Raw genomic sequence first — 9,895 nt, forward strand, 5'->3', positions numbered from 1 at the left:
AGATTTACCTAAAATGGATTAGAAAAGGTGGAGAGCTTCACCAGGGCTGGTACATACTTACACCATTTTTTTAATCATTGTTTTTTAACCTTCACCAACTAACCTTATAATCTAGTAACTAAGGTAAGACAAATGAATTTGTAATACTACAATTGGCGTTTTGGTACCCTGAAACATTTGGTATATGCAATAAAATGTATATGATTGACTGTTCTTAAAACTCATTCACAAGATTTTCCTAAGTGCCCTTTTTACGTCACTATTCCTAAAACTGTATATTATTGGATTTACCACTGGGTTAACTACATTGTAGATAACAGCAGCTGTTCTGTCTTTTGACTCTGAGTATTGATGGAATTCAAATATGCAATGGCAGTTGTCCCATAATACACTAAGACCACTATGAGGTGTGAAGTACATGTTAAAAAAGCCTTTCTCCTACTCTCCTGAGATGTTATTTTTATTATGGCAGTGACAAAACTATTGTAGGAACTGAGAATAATGAAACAACTACATATGCCATTGAGAAAGGCTGAAAGATACAAAAAGGCTACACTCAGAGTAATGTCAGAACAAGCAAGATGGAATAGAGACAAAAGATCACAGAAAAAGTGATTGACCTGGTTAGGACCACAGAAATCTAGGTTTGTGGTGAGCATTGTCAGCAAGAGAGCATAAAAGCACCCCAACATCCATGCCCCACTCACCAGTCTAGAGCACATCTTGTAGCTCATTATGTGTCTATCCATAAAGTGGGTTACATATAGCAACATAACGGTCAAACGCCATGGCAGAGAGTAGATTGGATTCAGTTGTAACACATGTAATTAAACAAAACAGTTGGGTCATGCAGCCGTGTAGAGAAATAATCCCTTCCTCAGAAATAAGATCCCTTATCAGTTTAGGAACTGTGACTGATGGAGACAACAGGTCTATGATGGAGAGATTAGCCAAGAAGAAATACATCGGAGTGTGAAGGTGATGTTCATTTAATATGAGCAGTATGATGAGGTTGTTCTCCAGCAATATGCATGTGTACAGGCAGCAGAAGATAGAGATTAAGATAACATGAAGTTCTGAAAGGTAGAAGAAGCCCATAAGGTATAATTGCTTTGCTCCATGTTTTAAACTCTACAAAAAAAACAAATTTGTTTATATGAACAGGGTTTATGAAATTCATAAACCCTGTTGTAAATTCTCAACAAGGATTAAAGCCTTATTTGTATTCCTGTTGACTTGGAGACAAGGTCCTTGCTGGAAGTTAGTGTATGCTCTGATAAATCTTTAGCAAGGCAAGTGAAGGTTTGTGTCCTCAAAAAATGGTATGGCCCTCTGTCTGACCGAAAGGCTTTATAAATTCTTTTGTATAACACGTCAAATGACGAGTTATGCTCCAAAAAAAAATCCAGTTCAAGGCTGAGAAGGACATCATATGTATGCCTTTTGGTGGAACAGCTGAAATGCTGATCTTCAACCTTTAAATGCCTAATTATTTAGGTTTGGACTAACCACATCTTGCAGATACAAGTTACAGTATATACAGTAGACATATAGAGCACTCTTTTCTCAAAGGCCATTCCACCATGGTGGTAATGACAAGACTTCCTCTAGCTTCATGTTTTGTTGTTTTTTGTGAATTTATTTCATTTACTCAATTATTAAAATTATACAAACCCAGCAGAACCTGGTTAGAACCAGTTGGTTTTGTATATTCATCTTCCCACAGGGTAATTTAGGAAAACACTTGAAGAATAGGAGCATGACATGAGCTCCACTGCTTTCGTTTATTGTTTGATCTGCAATATAAATTCCATTTAAAATCATGGAAAGTATTAACTTTAGTCTTCGTGAGCGGCGCACATCAACATTATTCAGATGCCCATTGACTTTAACGCCAGCATCAAAATTGACGTGAGCATCAGAATTGATGCAGGTGGCAAAATTAGTGTTTCACTGGACAAATTCGCCCATCACTAGTTTTAGAGTTTTTTTCTACTTCGAATAAACTCAAAATTAAAAAAAAAACTCAAATTTTGTTTATTTATTAGAAAATCCAAATATGAAAAAACTTGATTGAAAATAATCGTAAAAAAATCTAATTTGTGAGTTTACAAGCTCAAAAAAACACCAACAATTTTAATTTGTGAGTTTACAAGCTCAAAGAAACAAAAAATCTCATATTTAAAAAAAGTTTGAATTTAGCCAAAGTTTTACATTCGAGGGCTTTGTACTCAAATTGAATACATTCAAATTTTTAAAAATATAATTAAAATTTTTTTTTTTTTTTATAAATCTGTTTTTATTGATTTTTGAAAAGGAGAAAAAGAAAAAGAAAACAAAAAAGAACGGTATACAACAGCACAGTCAATACAGAGATGGAGCACCAGGAACAATACAGAAAATAGCATCAGTCAGATAGCCATGCACAAATGCAGAATGACTCTACATCAACAATCTCAGGAGACCAGACCGTAATGAGCAGCATGTCGAGTCTTGCTCGCCACAGGTACATGGTTACGCATGGAGATGGCCACAAAAGCATAAACAAAGGCATTGTAAATAACTAAGGAGACGAAGGAGCTGTTCAATCTTCGCGTTATCATGGCTACGCAAAATAACACATAGCCTGGGGTGCTAGAAATTTGACCATAGAGTGCCGATGTATCCGGTTTTGGAGTCAGTACACAGAGGGTACAGTAAGAAAGAGGGGAGAAAAGAGAGAGGGAGGGAAGAGGGTCTGGGTAGAGGAAGGTAAAGGGAAGGTAAGGGGGGGAAAAGGAAGGGGAAAAAGAGAAGAAGATAACAGAAATGGCATACCAGCCTGGGGATATCCAAAGTCGTAAATGGCGTGGTCGAGCTCAAGTCCACTGATCACTGATTGGAACCTGCTAGGGGTGGATAATGATCCAATATAAGCATGATAACAACGCTACTAGTCTGGATGGGCCACATGGGCAGGTACTGCTGGAACCCATCGCCTCCCCAGGGAACTCAAGAAAGAGAAAATAGAGAATTATAGATAGAATAACAGGTCGAATCTCACACGGTGCACAATTGGACATAAGAATCTGAATTGGTAAATGCAATCCAGTGATACCACTTAGCCATGAAATTCTGGAAATCACTAGCAGTTTCAGTCTTCAGCTCCTCGAATTTATGTATCTCTTTGATCTTAAGCAACCAATCTTTCACGGACGGACTGTCTGTCTGTCTCCATTTAAGGGGAATTAATGCCTTGGCAGCGTCTAGGGTAACGGTACCACTTAGTAATTTATAGTTAAGTTCTTGGAGTTTAGCGCATTTAGAGGATTGGTGTACCAATAGAGTAATTTTTGCCCATTGGGCGTCCGAGACAGGCATGGTCACATCTCGTTGCCACTTGTCTTTTAGGATAGAGAGTGGGGTCGGTTTGAGGTCTATAATGTGTTTGTATATCCGAGAAATCGCACGGCTTGGTGGGTTTTCCAGGGACCAAATATGTTCCATGGGAGTGAGAGTAGGTCTATCTTTATGAGGTGGAAATGTTGCCTGTAGAAAGTGCCTGATTTGCCGATACTTAAATCTATCTAGGTCAGTCGGCGTGATATTAGGCAATAGTTCGTCCAGGTTTCTCAATTTGCCACGACGGTAAAAACAATCAGCTCCTGCGTGTAAGAGAATGTCCAAATCCCTGTAGCTATCTAAATTCAGGCCTGGTGTGAAGGCAGGATTGCCAAAAACCGGAGATAAAGGGGAGGGGGAGTTAATCCATTTGCGTGATTTAGCTAGGTTGTCCCAGGTGTCTAACGTGTATTTAAGTTTAGCATCTGTTCTATCTCTATACATTCTGTTAGCCGAAGATAACCAGGGAGCCGCCCACAAAGGGGTTACCAGGGATTCCTGCTCTATCTGTATCCACAATTTGGTCTTCCCATAAAAGGCCCAGTCTAGGCATCTGTTTATAATTGTGGCTTGATGGTATATCTGCCAATCTGGATGACATAAACCACCCTGTGTTTTAGATGCTGTTAGTGTTGACCTCGCCAATCTCGGGTTTTTATCCGCCCAAATGAACTGTTTCGTGAGAGTATGCAGTGTTTGTAAGGTCCCCTTAGGAGGGGGGTATGGGATGGCCTGTGAAACATATAGGAAGCGGGGGAGAATGTTCATTTTAAGGGAATTAACGCGGCCAAACCACGATAACGTTTTAGTTGTCCAATCCCTTAAATCCGTCTTAATGGAATTTAAGAGATCACTATAATTTCTAATGACAATTTGTTTCACGTCCGGAAATATTTTTATGCCAAGGTAGGTGAAGCATGTAGTGGATGTCCTGATCGGAAAAGAAGTAGTAGCAGTGGAAAACTCCTCCCGGGGAATAGAAACATTTTTAGCGACAGATTTAGTCAGATTTATTTTAAAATTACTAACCGAATTAAACTTATGCAATTCCGCTACTAAATTTGGAAGCGAGATCCTGGGGTTCCGCAAAAAGAAAAGCAGATCGTCTGCGTAAGCAGCGATCTTGTGTTCCACAGAACCAATTGTGACTCCATTAATGTTTGGGTCCTTCCTAACCCTGTTGAGAAAGCTCTCGAGCTCTCGAGAGGATGAAAAGGAGGGGGGAGGGTGGGCAGCCTTGACGAGTCCCGTTATGTATTCTAAATGATTGCGAGTATTCTCCATTAACCCTAAGTTTAGCAGATGGATTGGTATATAAGGTAGTTATCCACGATAGCATTCTAGGCCCTAAGTTTATGTGTTGTAGGGTGGCTCGTAAAAATGTCCAGTCTACCCTGTCGAAAGCCTTCTCGGCGTCAGTAGATAAGAGCATAACAGGGATGGAGCGGCTTTTACAGTAATGGATGATACTAAAGAGTCTGTTCGTGTTGTCCCTAGCCTCTCTGTGCGGGACGAAACCTACCTGTTCCGGTGAGATCAGGGAGGTCAGAACTTGATTTAACCTAGTGGCTAGTACCTTTGCATATAACTTGGTATCGACATTTAGTAGGGAGATGGGACGGAAACTGCCAGGATCTGTGGGGTCTTTACCTTTTTTATGAATTAAGGTTATATGTGCAGCTAGGGCTTCTGAGGGGATCGTATTAGTGGCTGTGATGGAGTTAGTAGCGGCAACCAAGTACGGTAGGAGGCAGTGACTCAGTTCCTTATAGTATGATATTGAAAAGCCATCGGGCCCTGGGGCCTTACCGGCTTTAGTAGTCTTAATGGCTGCAGTAAACTCATCTATAGTCAAAGGGGAATCTAGGGTCTTTCGAATATCGTCAGATAATCTCGGGAGATCGGAATCCACAATATAGTCAGCGCATTTAGTCAAAGTATCAAGAGGTTTGTTTTGTGTAGTAGTTGGGGGATGGAGCTGATAAAGTTTAGTATAATATTGACGAAAAACTTCTGCTATGTCCGTGGAAGTTTGTACTGTTTTTCCATCCAATGTTCAAATTTTAGGAATATAGTTTCGTAACTGCTTTTTCTTTAATGCAGCAGCTAAAAGACGGCCACATTTGTTGCCGTGTTCGAAATAGAGTTTTTTATGAATTTCAACAGCTCTAGTCATGTACGCCGAATATGTGTCCCTGAGATCTTTCCTAGCTTGTGTCAGTTCGGCAAGTATGTGTGTGAATCTGGAGTATTTATGTTGTGCCTCGAGAGATCGAATTCTAGTCATCATCTGTTGTATTTTAGCGTTGCGTTCTCTCTTTTTGCGTGCTCCCAACTGTATCAGTTCCCCTCTAATGACACATTTGTGAGCCAACCATAAAGTCCATGGGTCAGTCTGTTCTAGGTTATTTTCTTGAAAATAATTCTGAAGCTTTTGAGTGAGGTCCCTCTTCGTAGTTTCCTCTCGGAGAAGGGAATCGTTTAATCTCCAGGAGAAGACTCTACGAGTGGGGACCCGTCGTGAAAGAGTGCACGTAATAGGGGCGTGGTCCGACCATGTTATAGTGTCTATTGTAGCATCTTTGAGAAGATTGATATCTGCATGACGTATGAAAATGTAGTCCAGTCTACTATAGGTATCATGCGGATGGGAGTAAAAAGTATAATCGCGTACAGATGGTTGCGTGAGGCGCCAGGTGTCCACTAAAGTGAGGGATCTAAGCTGTTGTTTAAAAACTTCAATTTTCCTGTGTGGTATACTAGATCGTGCGGTAGAGGAATCCAGTAATGGTTCAAGCGTCATGTTTAAATCACCACCCATAATGAGCATACCTTCCTCAAAATCTGTTATAGCATGAAGTGTTTGCGTTAGGGCAGGTAGTTGCTCATTGGGAGGGAGATAGACTGAGGCCAAAGTGTACATGCAGTCATTGATATTCCCCTTGACTAAAAGGTAAGTGCCCGCCTTATCGGATTTGGTCGCTATGGATGTGAAGCCCACAGAATCAGCTACCATAATCATGACCCCCCTTGTTTTGGTGGCTAAAGGAGTGCTATGAAAGACGGTCGAGAAACCTTTAAATCTGAGGAGCGGAGTTTGTTGTTTTTTAAAATGGGTTTCCTGGATGAAAACTATATCTAGTTTGAGTCGTTTTATGTCCCGTGCGAGATTGTACCTTTTGATGGGAGCATTCAATCCCTTCACGTTTAATGATCCAACTCGAATGTCAGTCATCATTCACCGTGGATACCGAGGGGGTCCAGCAGCGGCGCCCCATGGCAGGAGAGGCTCGTGTGCGGTAAGGGTGCAGGTGTGACGGAAACCCAGGCCGGATGCCAAAAAAGAAAAGTAAAGAGAGAAAGTTGAAGTACACAAAAGATAAACACAATCAAAACAAGCAAGATAATAACAAAATGGAGCTGGGGTGGGATTGACCGAACAGCGAGTGGGGGAATTCCCCTTCCCACACTCGAGGTTAACCAAAAGGTCAGAGGTTGGGAGTACGTGAAAGTGGCGCGCAAAAGGAGCCTCAGCCAACCTCCCGTACCCGAACTGCCACATAGACGTGGCGAAAGAGTCTCTATAAGCAAAGATATAAACATCAACATAATAAAAATATCAACAGTATGACCTCCACTGACGGGAATACCAGAAGGGGATCGGGGGGCCATAATTAAGTGCAAGCATTCAAGATCATGTAAATATTATCCCTTGATACACAATATAAAGATTGCAAACATAGGACAAGGAAGGGAGCTGCCGAAGGGTGGTAGGAGTTAAGCTAGATGGCGAACCTTGTTATAAGAGAGAAGTAGATCTAAAATAAGTGGTAAGCATTGGACCGGAGAGTGATTGAGGGGCATGTAAAATTTTACACTTACATATTTCCATATTACTCACCACTTTTTATATTAACAATCAAACAAAAAAAGTGATCCCTTATTAAATATATTTATCCTGCAGTAGAAGAGGAGGTCTGACCTTCGTCAGTACAAATTAATGAATTAAAAAAGAGGAAAAAGTACCCCACTAGCTTCAAACTCGCTCAGCAGTCTCTGGTAGTTTAAAACTACCTAATTGAAATAATCTCAATTGCGTGCAAAATTACTAATTACTTTATAGTAATCTTATAAATTCAAAAAGTGCTTGTGCTATAATTTAACCGGTTAAAATCCCAATGGATTATGAATTAATTAATTAAATGTGATACAATTTATTTTATTATATATGCAGAGGTTAAGAAAAATTGGTACTAATATACCCTTAGCTATAATCAATTCTATTTCACAATAGTGTATATCCTTTTGCCACAAGGTGTATTAGTCTAAAAGTTAATAATAACCCCCTCCAATCACTTTAAGTTAAAAACTTTAAAGTGCAAGTGCTTAAACAGTTAATGAAAACTGGTAATTAACATAAATTCATCCGGACTAAACAATAATTCATAGAATTGAAGGTGCTTGATAGTGCTTTGCAATAAATTATAGTTGAGATAATTAATTAAATAGAGACCGCATTAAATAGGATAAATATTAAAAAAACACACAATGCTCAGGTTCAGAAATTAAGTCAGAAATGGAAAGAAAGAGGAGGTGGAGTTGTCCCAAATCTACTACCTAATTTTTTCTATCCCTGGGACACCACAAAGACAAAGAAGGCAGAGTACCCGGGACTGTGGTCTCAAATTTTAATCTAGTCCTAGACTTGAAAGGAACTATATAGGCCTAAAAAACCACAAATCCACGGGCTCTTGTGAGCTTTAGTATCAGAAAGAATAGCGAAGAACCGAGCACTGGTTGAGGTTTGAAACCTCCCCACCCCTTCCACTACTTTGAAAACCCAATTGACTTCAATTTAAAAAGTTAAGGTTAAAAAGGACTCAGAACGCCTTGTGGCAAAAGGATATACACTATTGTGAAATAGAATTGATTATAGCTAAGGGTATATTAGTACCAATTTTTCTTAACCTCTGCATATATAATAAAATGAATTGTTTCACATTTAATTAATTAATTCATAATCCATTGGGATTTTGACCGGTTAAATTATAGCACAAGCACTTTTTGAATTTATAAGATTACTATAAAGTAATTAGTAATTTTGCATGCAATTGAGATTATTTCAATTAGGTAGCTTTAAACTACCAGAGACTGCTGAGCGAGTTTGAAGCTAGTGGGGTACATTTTCCTCTTTTTTAATTCACTTTTTATATTAATAACCTTTCACCACCCAGGTAATGACACACAAGACATAACTTAAACCATGGCATATAGCCCAAATCCCCTCCTACATCAACCCAAATTTTTGATTCTACTCTCACCCCCTCTCCCCATGTCCAGTGCTTTGAGGTGCCTTGGGGCTTTCTTTACATTTGCACTATATTTCAAAAGTCCCATTTTTTCGGTGGACCCAAGAATCTAGTTTTCTTTTTTGATTCTTCTACTTTAACACTAACCACATGACTAGCAATATTTCTGCCTCTTTTGTAAGAGAAGAGAGGGCACATTTGTTTGCCTAAATTGTAGAAAATGTAATTCCAACACAAAGGTCAATTATATTACACATCCTCATAAGGGCTATTGAGTTCTGGTGAAAGACTATAACACTTGTAATTTTTAAAGATGTAGACTAGGTTTTTAAATGTCCCTGTGGGAAATGATATGTGGAACAAACCACATGTCAACTGCATGTGAGAATAGGTGAACACAAAAGATCCATCAGTTGCTTTGACCCAGATAACACAAAACCACATGCCCATGGTCAGAAGACAGATGACTACACATTATCTTGTGCCAGGGTTGGACTGGGGGGCCACAGTGGCAATGACACAAATACAATGACAATTCTTTTTGCAGCACTTACTTTTCTCTACCGAGGGCATTCACCTCCCAGATCGCTTCCAGGCAAAATATACATCCAAGTCATATATGAGGGAAGAAGCACACCAACTTGTTCTGGCAATTGCCTTTATCACATTTTATTGAAGAAGTTGAAGCACAAGCTTTCGGGGACCAAACCTGCTATAGTTCCAGGGGTATCCAGGGCACAAATAATCACTCACCCCAAATCTCACCCTAACTGGCCTTCAGGCTGGGGCCCCTTAGCTCATAACAAGTTTACAGATATATAGAAACATTGGGGTAACAGTCACCCTGCTATAGTTCCAGGGGTATCCAGGGTGCAAATAATCACTCACCCCAAATCTCACCCTAACTGGCCTTCAGGCTGGGGCCCCTTAGCTCATAACCAGGTTACAGATATATAGAAACATTGGGGTAACAGTCACCCTGCTATAGTTCCAGGACTAATTAATTACTGAACAGGGAATTATGCACTTGACTGTTCTGTGTACAGTATATGGGGATAAATACTTTAATTTAGGGAAGAAGTGATTGATTTGGTCATAACACAGTGTTTCATATATTATATTAGTCCACAAAGTATGACTGCATAATTTTAGCTCTAGGTTTCATATCATGTTCTGTGCATTCAATACATGTGTGTTGCTCACTC

General features: G+C 39.6%; 1 pseudogene; it reads right to left on the reverse strand.

Moving 5' to 3' along the window:
- Window positions 1-225: 225 nt before the first annotated feature.
- LOC121397999 lies at window positions 226-2,512 on the reverse strand (annotated as a pseudogene).
- Window positions 2,513-9,895: the final 7,383 nt, after the last annotated feature.

Source organism: Xenopus laevis, chromosome 9_10L (assembly GCF_017654675.1).
Source record: "Xenopus laevis strain J_2021 chromosome 9_10L, Xenopus_laevis_v10.1, whole genome shotgun sequence".
Lineage (NCBI taxonomy): Eukaryota > Metazoa > Chordata > Amphibia > Anura > Pipidae > Xenopus > Xenopus laevis.